General features: G+C 36.9%; 1 protein-coding gene across 1 annotated transcript in view; it reads left to right on the top strand.

Moving 5' to 3' along the window:
* Window positions 1-13,425, top strand: part of MEIS2 (Meis homeobox 2) — a 172,765-nt gene that overhangs the window by 95,323 nt on the left and 64,017 nt on the right.

Here is a 13,425-nt window from a genome sequence, read left to right as displayed (position 1 = left end):
AAGGCAGGCTGGATGCAATGTTATTATAAACAGTGCCGCAGTAAACTTCAGGAAAAGCCCATTATACGGTGATAGCCTGTTTGTCAGGAGAAAAGTTCACTAATGTATATGGGAAGCAGAGCTCCTCATTCGCTGATATGTCTGAGTCTATTTTGTTGCACTTTTACCTTTATTTACTGTGCAGGTGCTGCTGAGAATAACCTCAGAAAACACAAAAAGATGGGAGGCCATGTACTCAGCTAGTTTAAATTGGCAAAGAAATGGTGTCAATTCAAGGCACTTGATGCTATGGTCCATTGCTTATTAATCCTTTCTAAAATTTTAGGATTTTGGGGGTTAGGGAAGGAAGAGTGTTTTCTCTGTGGTTGTTTCATTACTGCAAATCACTGAATGAAAGGTGCATTTAAAATAAAGTAATGAATGAATGATAGCAGGAAAAAAATTGAAGATATGTACAGGATAGAATTAAATTCCATTTTAACTCTAATTTGTGTTCCTATGCAATCAGTTGCAGTGATATGAGCTGAGAATTTCAATGAGGCCTCAGGGAGTTTGACGCCCATTTCTTATTTTGTTTTGATGGGATTAGCACCCCTAAACCTAAAACTTCTTTGAAAGTCAGCCATAATGTCAGTCCTTCCAACATGTCTTAATCCTTTCTGTTTGTTTAATTATTCCAGGAATTATTCTGTGCTTAAAAGAAATGCAAGTACTACCTTTTGTAGTTGGAGAAATATCATGATTCATTCATCAGTCATAGATCTTAAGTGCCTGTCTTATAAAACTCGAGGGTTTTCACTACCCTCCCTGTGCTCTTAAAAATCTGGTTGCTGATTCAGGTGTCTTTTCTTGATGCAGAAACCTACTGCTACACTCTGTAAGCTCATCCCTGGGTTCTGTCATCAGTTGTGTATTTTTCCTCTCCTGACATAGGTTCAGGCACATGGGATCTCTCAGCCTCCCTTTATCCACCCAAAATCAGCTTCTTTTTTCCTTTCTTGTTTTCTTCTTCCAGGGAGTGATGTAGTAAGGTTTTCATTGCTTGTATTCCTTAACATTCATGAAGACATTTAGATTCCTGTCTGGAAAGTATTCTTAATACATACAAATATTAAGTTATGCTAATTCCTCAACTTAATTTACTGGCAAGTTTCTCAAGATAAACATGAAAATGGCACGAGTCTTTTGTAATGCTAAGAGCATGTTCAAATTTTCTCTGAACTCCAACAGCATATGAAAATTTTAAAACTTGTAAAGGAGATCTGCCAACTTCACCACTATGTACTAGTGAATAGTGGAATAAAAGAAAGAATAAGTCAACTTTTTAACATTTTGTTGAGGAAATCATTGTTTGTTAAAAACAGGTATGTTATGCAAATCAAGTGATTTACTGAGAGTCAGTTCTTACTTCCAATAACTAGATGAGCCAACTCAACAGTGGCTAGAAAGCCAAGAAAACAGCATATAGATTAAGATTACTCAAAACTTTTGTTCCTGCATAAAAGAGATGCAAATTGTACCATCTTACTATTGCTTATGAGTAAAGGCTAAAATCTTGCTTCTTCACCTCCATTTAAGATACAGAGCTAAAACCATGTAACAGTGTCTGTGATAGCTTTCACTGACTGAATTTGGGATGAGTGGCCTCCTGTCCTGTCAACATACTTTGCAGAGCCAGTAGAGGCAAGCTAATCACAAAGATGGAAGGAATAGGATTTTCAAGGCTGAAAAAGTAATTTTAAAAGCATGCCACTATTCCTATGTGGAGTGGATTGAGGTAGAAGGCCAGGCTCTGAGAGTTATTTCTGCAATTTGCAGGAGATGATTTTTAACCTCATTCAGGTAAAAAGAAGGAAGAGGATTAATTCTTTAAAATCAGTATAGAATTCAGATTTCTGCACTCCTTTTTTTCATAAATACATTTAGAGTCAAGTATTAGGATGGATGTGCATATTCACCTGCTGTTTCTTATGGAAGTCACACATCATTTCCAAAACTGAAGTGTGGGTAGGAACAGAATATCAATTTATCTGTTTACTGTTGAAGTTCTTATCCTGTCTATACCCACGTCCAGAATATCTGAAAGCCCCCTGGGTATTGCATCTTCATTGCAATGTAAAAATCCTTCCCCTCTTCAGCTGTTTCTCCCTGCTTGGTTTTAGGGAATTAATTATCATATGGTTGCCATCTATTCAGAAAATTACAGGATAATCCCAGTGTTTGAACACCATGTCTGAATCTCAGTCTCCACTTGGGCAGGACACATGGTGTGAGAGACAGCTGCTAAAAACTGTGCAGCTATTACAGTGTGTCAGTTTATAAGCCGTGAAGAGTATGCACCAGCTCGCAGATTGTTGGTAGGAGTGTGGTACTTTGTTATAAATATATTTTATTGATTGTAAGGAGATTTTATTAAAAAGCTATCCAGAAGAAATGGGCAGTAAAAGACCAAGTAAATTGCTTGGCTTTCATTTTAAGTTGCCTAATTTCTTAAGGGTTTATGGGGGCTCCACAGGCTCCCAAAATACTGAGAGAGATTATTCTCACTTAGTGATAGTGGATAGTTGTGCACTGGATGTTCAGCAAGATGGTGGTCTCTGAGGAGGGCATCCAGTCTCACATGGAAAGGTCAACAGGTTCTATTAAACCAGATCTTAAATACATTTAGGTGACTAAAAATGCAGGTGAAAACTTGTCAAATTGTGGAAGGCAACTAAATACATTGCATGCCCAGCTCCCATGGAAATCAGGTACATTAGCCACCTGACTCCTATTCTGTTTAATCGTACATAGATTTGTCTTTAGGTCCCTAAATGTTTCTATGGTTGCACCAAACACTTCTTGCTTCTTTTCAGATTAATGTTAGCTCAGGGCACCTGCCACATAGCAGAACAGTACATACTTCTAAAAAAAACCACTTTGGATCAAGACTTTTTCATGTGTAAATATTATACATTCTTTTAACATTTTCCTAGTAAATATTTTTAAAATGTTACAGATCTATGGCAGATGTTGCTATCTACTGTTTCCTAAGCATGTTATGTGATGGGTTGTGTGTGTATCTGTGTTTTCATGCTTTTTCTGTTTTAAGCCTAGGGAAATCAGCATATTGCGCTCAGTGGCAGTGGTAGGCAGAACATCAATGTGGAGTATATATTATTACACCTAAGACTACTGGCAAGTTGTGCAAATACAAACAGAAATGGAAAAAAAAGTGCAAGACCCAAATAACTGAGATTATAAACCACCTGCAATAATTTGCTGAGGCCTTTTAATACTTTTTAAAATCTGAGGCTTATCAATAAATTAATTCAAACTCCGCAGAGGAACTCTGAAACAAACCAGAGATGCACAGGTGTTGGTCAAACCCTAATGTAATTTGATAATTTCCCATCATTCCCACCTCAGCCCTGCTGAAAACCAGCCTCTCAGTCCCGCTGGCTGTGGGGCTTCCCAACACCCATACTTCCTGTTCTAGGGCTTCCCAACACCCATACTTCCTGCTCTAGAGAACCTCTCTGCTCCTCAGCCACCTGTTACTCTGACTTCCCCAGATTCTCTTTTCTGTTCCAAGTTGTCTTCCTGAGGTTGAGCTAAATCCTTTACCAAAATAAAGCCTACATCTTGCTGCATTAGCATCCCTATTTCTCCTGACCTTAAAAACACCTTGCAAAGCTACTTCCTCTTCCATGTGCTTGCCCTCTCATCTCACATACCTGAGCTGCCCTTCAGAAGCCGATTAAATTTAAATGTAATCATAATCATATCACTTTAAAGAGGATGCATGAGCACTAATAAATGCTTCAAATCAGGCATAACACTTTTTCAGATGTTTTATTCTTTTTACACCTATATTCTAGAAACCCTTGTCCAAAAGGACCATTTCAATTCAAAGCCCTCAACCTCCCACTCCCAAAACCACAAAATGTCATGACTTCTGCTCTGAACCTCATAACAGTCACCGGTAGCTGGATATATCAATGCTGGCTACTAACAGCCCCTTATTATTTCCTATCACCTGTTACAAGCTCTTGTCTGTTCAACGAGACAAGTCTCCAGGTCTTGGTTCTGCAGGAATTTCAAAACCCTGTACACAAGCTGCCAGTGTAGAAATTGCCAACTTGTGTTGGCTGTTCTACTCAGATGCAGAAAAGAGGCCTTTCCAGGGAGAGGAGAGCATATAGTCTTCTCTTCTGGACTCACTCAGAAAATAGCAAACAGAATCTACATATGCTTTGGAAAGTAGATATCCTTTGAAGACCTGAGCTGCAGTTTCCCCTCGCAGAATATTGGAAATGCTTGTAAATTTATGCAAATTCATGGCTTAGAGTTCATCTTTGAGATTTTGGGTTCAGACACAGTGTGAGACTTCGCCTGAACCACAGCAGTTTCACCTAGTTGCCACATGAAAGCATCGATTGCAGCACTGCAACCAAAAGTCTTACAACGTTTGCCAAAACTCAGATGAACTCCTGAATAAACCTGGCCTTAACTATGAATAGTTCAGGCTTTCACTATTAATGTGGTGTCTTTGTACTGCAAAAGTTGTTGCAGCCATTGCCTTTGCTTTGCAGATTGAGTGTATATATATATATATATCTATATATCTATATATAGATATATAGCTATATATATCTATAAAACCAGCTAAATACAAATTAAACTATGTACATTAAAAATTAAAACATAAACCCTTATTTTGTGATGACTAGTTTTCTTCCCTTTTAGTAGGTCATGAATATTTTCTGGCATGATATGTCACTAGCTTATAACTTCATTAAGCTGCAGTCCATACCTTACCCTTTCACTAGATCCCTGAAAAGAACTTTTGTGTGTGCCAAACAGATATCCACTTGGTCTGTGGCTCTTGAAAGGTAAATTGCCAAGTTCCAACAAGCAAATTAAGAGGTGCAATGAGAGTTAGCTGTTGCATTCTATCAAATCCTGCTACTGAATGTGTTGAAAAGCTTGCCCAGAGCCATGGCCTCACATATTTATGGTATGAATGGGAGACACTTGGAGCTATGTATTGCCATAGTTCCCATTTCTTTTGTAATAAACTAGCTCAGCAGATGTAGCTTAGGTAAAAAGGAAATTCAAAGTCTCCTACTCAGAGACTAACCAAAACAAAGTTCTCCCTCCAGTCCTCTGTCTATGAGCCAAACTCAGAGCCAGACCTTACTTGTACTGATTAGTGTTTTATTCTGTGTGTAACCCAAGGAAACTCAAAGGGTTCCCAGATGGAATAAAGTGCTGCTTAATAGCACCGTGTAAGTATCACTGCCAGAATGTGGCACAAAAAATGTTTAAAAAATCCAACTTTCCATTTATAACACAACACAGATTAAATCATAGCAAAAGTTTTCCAAGTCAGTTGCATCATTCTCTTCGTTTATAAGTTTTGGTGCTGAAGACATCAGTTCTGGGTAGCTTAGCTTTTCTTTTATGATAGATTTTTCAGTATTAGTAACTAATTCACATCAAATAATTCCATACTTGTGGCTTAACCTGTGCCTATGTTCTACAGGCTTCAGAGTATTTAGTATCGCATTTCTGATGTGATTTACCCTGCCTATTCCACCTGTTTAGTAAAGTAAAGAATTAAGATGTTCTACTGAACTTTGTTGATTTTATTTAGCCTGATGGGTGCACAATAGCTCCAAATTAAAGCAGAAGCAAAAGATGAGCCCAAGATCTACAAAACAGCAGAACCTGAAGGATCATGGATTAAACTAAAGACCTCTAACAAAGCTTGTACTTTGATCCAGCAAGGTGGTGGTGAGGGAGATAACAATACACATTTTTGTGCTTGTTGATACTTTCACTCATGTACTGTACCAAGATGTTTCAGAAAACATTGATTACAACTTTCTACACCGTTTTTTCACAATTTACATAACAGCATCTGAATCTCAAGAAAAAAAGGCTTTCTATATTAATCAGTAAAGGCTAATAAATTTACAATTCAGCTTCCATTGAAGTCTTCAGAGAACTTCTGTTGCCTTTGTGGGGTGGTAGGTTGGCCCTTTAGCATACCTTTCATGCCTAACAGTGCATGAATCTTTTGTATTTCTAGCTTTATCTAATATTGTTGCTTAACTCAATTACATATAAAAGTGCAAAGAGTCTCCTCGCTCTTCGCAGCTTAACCCACCACTTGTTGTTACTTGTTTATGACACATTTTTCTACTTTATAGTCTTTAATCTGAAATTATATCAAGTGCTGTAATAAAACTGAAAGAGATAATATCTATGGCATTTCCATTCCTCTGCTCTGGTGATAACATTATTTAACAACACTAGGAAGTTAATTAAGAAAGACCTTGCTGTCATAAATCCATGTTGCCTTCCTCATTAAATTAGGCTTTGCAATGTATTGCTGAAGTTCAGAAAACTTTTCTGGACATTCAGCAATGGGTGCTTCACTAAATAGTCCACAATATGTTACGTACTCTTTTACAGGATGAGGATCTATTTAACACTAATGCTTCTGGGGTTTCACATGTTTAGATCAGATTAATTCTGAATCTTCCTTTCCTTTGAAATCATTAGGAAAATATTTCTGCTTTTTGGATATTTAAGGTATTTAATCTTTTCACAGCCATGTTTGCTCTCATTTACATGTTATATTATCCCTATTCTGTGTTTCCTTGAATTCTTGATTTATGCAGTTCTCCATCCCAGCTAACAGAAGCCAGCTACTGATTGAATATACTAGTTCCTTGCCCATTATCATTCATCGTGAACATGGGGTTTTTCCTATCAATTGTAAATCCTGTCTATAGTGCAGAAAAAAATGAAACTGGGCTTTATCTTCATGGCTTTGTGAACCCTGCATTCTTTCATAATGCATTTGTAAACCATTTTCTGTAAGAATTTGGTTTAGGGCAATCAAAAAAGAACCAGCTCCATAGGTTAGACAGGGGTTCAAATTCAATTAAATCAGCCCTGTAGGAACTGATTCCCTGAGTATATTGCAAAGCAGAGCACTGGGATTGTTTGGGACCAGACTTGTGAAAATCCTTATGTGGTCCTGAACTTTTCAAACATGTAACCTGAGATTCTTTAGCTTACCCAATCTTGAAAAAAGAATTGTTCAGTGAGATGACTTAACCATCAAAGATGGTTGTAACTGTACTGTGTGAGTATCACTGTTTAATATTTAATGCTGTTTCCATTCCTCTGTCTATATGATTCACAAATTCCTGACCCAAATTGGAAAGGCTAAATAAAAAGATCTTGTATTAAACGACCACCTGCCTCAGTCATAGCCAGTAATTTAGGCAATCATGAAAAAACATTGCAGAAATTAGTAAATGCAAAATTTGAGAACTGTCACATACCTGAATCTGGTATCTACAACAACCCTTTGTTTGAAGTACCTTACATCAAAACCAGTGACTGTATAGGGTCAGGAGTGGATGTTTGCATCCAAATTGTGTTGATGGGGCTGATCTTTAGCATAAATAGATACTTCTGGTAAGCCTGCCAATAGGTGAAGATTCACATTTTGAAGAAGAATAATCTAAGGCTCACCAGACAGTTCCATTTTGCAAAGCCATTAAAAGGGACACAGTTCTGCCTCCTGATATTAATGAAAGGAACACTATTTTTAGTAGTGCTGATTATTTTCTTGACTTGGATTAAGTAAGGTGTTCTCACCCCCCCCTATTTGCTCCAGGTCTTTTCTCAAGAGATTAACAAAGCAGAACTTGATGAGACACTTCATTCTAAATAGGAAAGAGAACTATTTAGAAGTAATCTTTCTGTCTTACAGCTTAACTTTGTTCATCACTTCAAGGCCTTCTCAATATGATTTTTACTTCAGGGTTTACAGTATTTTTATTTTTGTTTGCCTCCATTACTTCTGAGACTACTTTACCATACTGATTGTTTAGTGGTTTGAAAGACTGTCTCCCTTAGCTTCATTGCAGATTTTGGTCTTCAAGTATTGTCTTTAATTTTACTTCTTGTTGGGGTATATCTGTTTGTTCTAATATGCGTTCCATATTGTCTTTTTAGTCTTTGTCTGCAATAATTGTAAGATAGTACAGACAACTCTTAAATATTTGTCTGAAATATGGATTTTGTATTTCAGAAGCTTAAAGTAATGTTTTGGTATGTTTACTGAAAGGTTAAGTTTCTTAAATTAGGCTTCAAATCAAATTCTAAGGAATATAATGGCAAAACTCTTACTGACTCAATGGAAATAGGATTTTATATCCAAACATCTAGAAGATCACATACAATATCTAGGAGAAGAAAATTGCTGTAATACTGTTTGGTTTTATTACTACGCATTGTGCTTTATGTCTGGAGACTGACCTGAAAACCCATTGGTCCAATATCACTGTTCCTCTCTCTCCAGTACTTTCTTGTTACCTAAAATGTATTTTTAAATCTTTTCAATCATTTAATCTTTTCCATAGCTACCAATTTTACCTCTTTTTAATCTATCAGCAAAATTTAAGTCAAACTTTGAGTGTCTCTCTCTCCTGCAATTCATTCTGCCTTTCAACTGCAACAGAAATATTTTCGGTTAGCTAGCTTTAGAGTCTTATAAATAGCAACCATAATATTTTCCTGTAGCACAGTTATTGCTGCATTTTCTTTTTTGTTGCTTTGTTTGTTTGGATTTTTTAAAAATTCTTTTCTACCTTAAAAAGTGCACCATGAAATTCCTACCATCCCAATCAGATATTCTTCCATTTTCTCCATAGATTCTTTTCTCCATTCATTATGTCAGACCATCCCAGTATTTATCCTACTTTCAGGGAACTCACTGCCTGAAAATTCAGAATTAAAAGACCAAAGTGTCTGTTTATTCTTATGTGTCAAAACCCCTGAAATGTTTGATAGCTTTGCAAGAAATTGGGACAACAATCATATATTAATATTTTCATTAGGAACCGCAGTTCTTCTTCACAGAAAATAGAGCCAAATTGTACTTGATGTGTGATAATGTTTATTGTCACCCTTCTTGTCCATGTGAATAGTCACCATTTTCAAAATCACTGTACGGGCTACTTACCCTCCTTTTAATTTACTTGAAGGAAAATTTTCAGGGGGAAAATTTTGCATAAGAGATTGCAAATTGTTTTTCTTCTTACAGCACCAAAGGGTATGGTTTTCTGTCATTGTTCTGTTTCCATTGCAAAGATGGGAATTTCTTCTACCACTACACTGCATATCACTTTATTAATCATCTTTCTTCCCTTCCTTAGAATATCCATTTTTTCCCTGTAACTGTGCTTCTCAAGCTTTCATTTTGCAAACCACACATCTGGTCATCTTTCTTTTTTGTTGTGTCTAAAAGCAGCCATATGTCATCAGCAACCCTCTCATGTATATTGAACTTCCTTAGCACATCAGCTTGTCTCTTTGAATGTGTTACCTGATGTCTTTAAAGTGGCAAAACACAGAAAAGTGGGTCCTCCTAGTCTTTTGTTCATCAGACAAGAAAGAGTAAGGAATATGGGAGAGACAGGGTGTTTACGCCGTTGTTCCATATCTATTCTAGCTTTGCTTTTTAATTTCTCCTTGCCTTAGTTCAACAAGCAGAATATGGCTCAAATTAGCTCTAGACTATCCAGCACTTAAGTATGGCTTTCCTTCATTGATTGGGAGGAGCCAGGGCTGCCAATGCTGGTGTGGTTTTTGTTAGATCTTCCACAACAACTCTGATTCTTCAGCTAAGTCTGTCTGTCCAGGTGCTTTATTAGGTGTTCACTGTTTTTAACATGAGTGGTCTTCTCTGGGAATTAACAGATATAACAACAGTCCTTCTGCTCGGGAAAGAGGCATTAAGTGCTTGAGAACTATTACAATGTGTCTGGCAGCATGTATGTAAATAACAGAGAAGAATAATGATACTAAGAGATCTAGATCAAACAGGTAAACTTTAATTAAAGCTTGAAAAGCTTTTGGTTCAGGAGATACATTCAGTCTTTTCTAAAAGCATGCTTAGTAAACTTGGTTCTGTGGTACTGTATGTGGAGGTCCCTCTTCTCCTTCCCCATTTAGAGTGGCATTACATAGTTAAGACATTAAAAATGTTTTAAAGTGATGAGATGGGTGATATCTGAAGTAACTAGGACCATGATTTAAATGTAGCCCTACCAATGCATAGTCTGTCAGGGGAACGGGCTCATAGCACTTTCTGTTGTTGAATGTTGAAAATTCTGGAATGCAAGTGCTTCCTCTGCTTCCTAAAAGAGTTGCAGTCTCACAGATAATCAGAAGTGCACCCATTTTGGAGCTCAGTTCATTATCTGAAGCATGGCTTGATCATCCACAGATAGAGGACCAAGTGTCTTGTGGCACTGCTATTTGACCATCCGGTAGCACTGAAGAGTTCATGAGATACCCATGGTTACCTTGGCAATAAAGTGATGAGATAGTAGAATGGGAATTTTTAGAGCTGGTGAGATTTTCTTTTTTTATGACTGTTAACTCATTTGTTACTGAGATTAACGTTTAAACAGACAATTAGGGAATGCTTTTAATAGGCTGAGAAAAGTTAAAGGATGTCAGTGTATTCTTTAATCCTGCCTTTTGAAACAATCCCTAGCAGTTTGTACTCATTATGCCTTTTAAGAGTGAATAATTTAGATTCTTCTTATTAGAAACTCCCCTTTATGTTCCTTCCTCTGAATAGAATTTTCTAAATAAGAAAATAAACTAATCTTATATGAAATTCTATAACCTGTACCTCTGTCTGAGTAAAATTATTATGTACGTATATATAAACTCCCAAGTCTACCAAATCCAACTATGCTGGGCATAAGTGTCATTTAATTTATTGGAAGAAAATTGACCACACTTACATTGAAAAAAAAACCACTTTAAATTACGCAGGACAGTGCTGAAAAGGCATCATTAAACATCTTGAAACCTTGCCTTCACATTTGCGATGCTTTTGGCAGGGTTTGGGTCATGAAATCCCAGCCCTTATATGTTCAGAGCAAAAGGAGCCCTGTCACACCCTTCTTCAGTACATACCTGTGCATTTAAGGCTATAAATGCCTGCACGAGATTTGCAAAGCAGGTAAAGCTGTTAATTCATCTCAGGTAGTTACTTGATGATGAAGTGACTTATCATCATTGCAACCATACTAGAATGTGTATTCCTACCAGAAAGCTTAGCCACTGCAGGGGCGACTGGACTCACATCTCCCGGCATCCAGCAGTGTATAGACTAAACTATAACTTTTAGTAAGATAATATGGAAACCGACAACAAATTATTATTTGTGGTCTTTTTCCAGTTTTCAAGTGCAAACATACCAAAGTTTATTTTAAATCTGAGCCAGTCAGACATTTAGTAATATAGATCAAAGCAGAAATGAAGGCCTCCCATGCTTATTATTTCAATATGATGTCTGTTCTAATAAAGTGTAAGAATGCCTGTGATAGACTAACTAGTAGGAATTTTCTGGTTCTGTAGTTTAGCCTTAAATATATACATGTATTTGTAAATTAATCAGAAACATATTGTCGTGGTTTCAGTTCCTCGGAAAGCTGATTGTTTTCAATCCTTTCTTTAATCTTAGAAATATGGTGGCAGTCTGCCAGCACACTTTCAGATAAACAGTCCACTTCACATTTAAAAGCCGTAGAATCACTGATGTTGAAGGGGGGGAAAAATCAACAGAAAACAACACCAGTTTTCGCTCTCTCTGTCTTCCCCAAAATGTAGAACATTATTTAAACAAGTTAGAGTTGTTGTGCTATTGTCCCTCACTCTTAATTAGAAATAATAAAAGCCATCTGTGCAAGGTGAATTTTGATAAGATCTCGGCTTTTAAGTGTTTGTTGATCTTGTGTGTACCAATTTTCAAATGTCTTAATAGCTCCAGGATGGCTATCACACTGAGTAGGCTCAGTGATTTCCATCAAGCTCTGTGCTGCTGTTGAATGCAATTCACTTTATGCGTGGTTATATTTTGACTGAAATTTTAAAAACATACTATTCCTTACAGTACAATAAGTATTTAACAGGATGGAACTGTTTCCATTTGGAAGAGTTATTTTTTAGTTTTTTTTTTTTTTACAACAGCAGCTCCTCACAGTTTGGGATTAAACACAATTACAGTGAGGAGTTGTTTTACATGAATTGCATACTGGACAGCATTTGTGTGGCTGCTTTCCAAAGGCAGAATTTTCTAGTCTCATTTTACCCATTTTGGGGGGCCCACATTCAGGAGAAAGAACCCACCCCTCAACCCAGAAGGGGAAGGCTCAGAAGTGATTGTCTCGAAGCCTGGAAATGGAAGACAGGATTTCCTTTCTTTCAACCTGTGTTTTCAGTCAATTAAAATTTGTACTCAGGGCTTTTCGGTTTGAAGCCACCCCTGTGTCTGTGATGAGCAATCCTTCTTGTTTGTGCAGTCATTCATTATCTCCATTACCAAGAGGAGAATAGAGGACAATTACATTGTTTGGACGAATCAGAGTGTTAGGAGGAATATTTATCATGGTGGCAGAGTGCAGCACCTGACAGCGCACGATTGATGGCCAGGAATGAGTGTGAGTGGCCAAAGCAGTCTCATATGATGCAAATTACTGACTGTGGATTCCAATTTATCCTGTTCATTTTTCTTGCCTTTGCTGAAGACTATTAGTGGTTTTTGAAGCAGTGAAGGGGTCATTACTAATGTGGGCTAGAAGCAGGAGGGGGAAGGAGGGGAAAAGCCTTCTGTAATTACACAGCCTTCAAGAAAAGGCTGCAGGCCTAGCCAAAAAAGTGTCAACACTTAGCAATCAGAAAAATTTATTTTCTTTTTATCCTTAACCCATATTAACTCAACATTATCATCTTTCTTTGTTAATATTTGAAGAATATTAAAAGCTTGACTTCTATATTAATACAGGTCTCTTTAACCCTTTTTGCTGTGAAGTGATGTTGCTTTGCTAAATGTCAATTCATCAATGGCATTAAACAGTGCCTGCTTTTAAAAGTGTAGATAATGGAAAATTAAATATTCAGTCTTCTTAAAAAACTAATTCTAGATGACTGATTATTTCTTTTACAGAATAGTAGGTAGGGCATTGGAAACATATGAGAAAAAAATTATTGAAGTAGAGGTGCAAGAGGTTTCTGTGTTAAAATGTAATGTCAGTACAGGAGAAAATCAGTTTTATTTGGGGTGTTTAGGTGGTGTGATCTGTAAGCAGTATCAAAACCCCCTGAAAGTTTCATTTTGCTGTATAATGAATGATGTACATTTAAAACATATGCATATTTAATTTAATGCCTATTCAAACCCTACTTAGTCAGCTCTCTGGGGGTTATACATGAATTAATGATCTCCAAAAGCTTCTCCTAGCTATCACGATAGAGCATATTGATTATGTGTGTAGTAGGTGTATAAGGTTTCCCCAAAAAGCTCTTTGTGAAGGAAAGGGAGAGGCAAACAGGCAGGCA

The sequence above is a fragment of the Corvus cornix genome, chromosome 5, assembly GCF_000738735.6.
Source record: "Corvus cornix cornix isolate S_Up_H32 chromosome 5, ASM73873v5, whole genome shotgun sequence".
NCBI lineage: Eukaryota > Metazoa > Chordata > Aves > Passeriformes > Corvidae > Corvus > Corvus cornix.
This window is presented reverse-complemented; position numbering and strand designations above follow the sequence as displayed.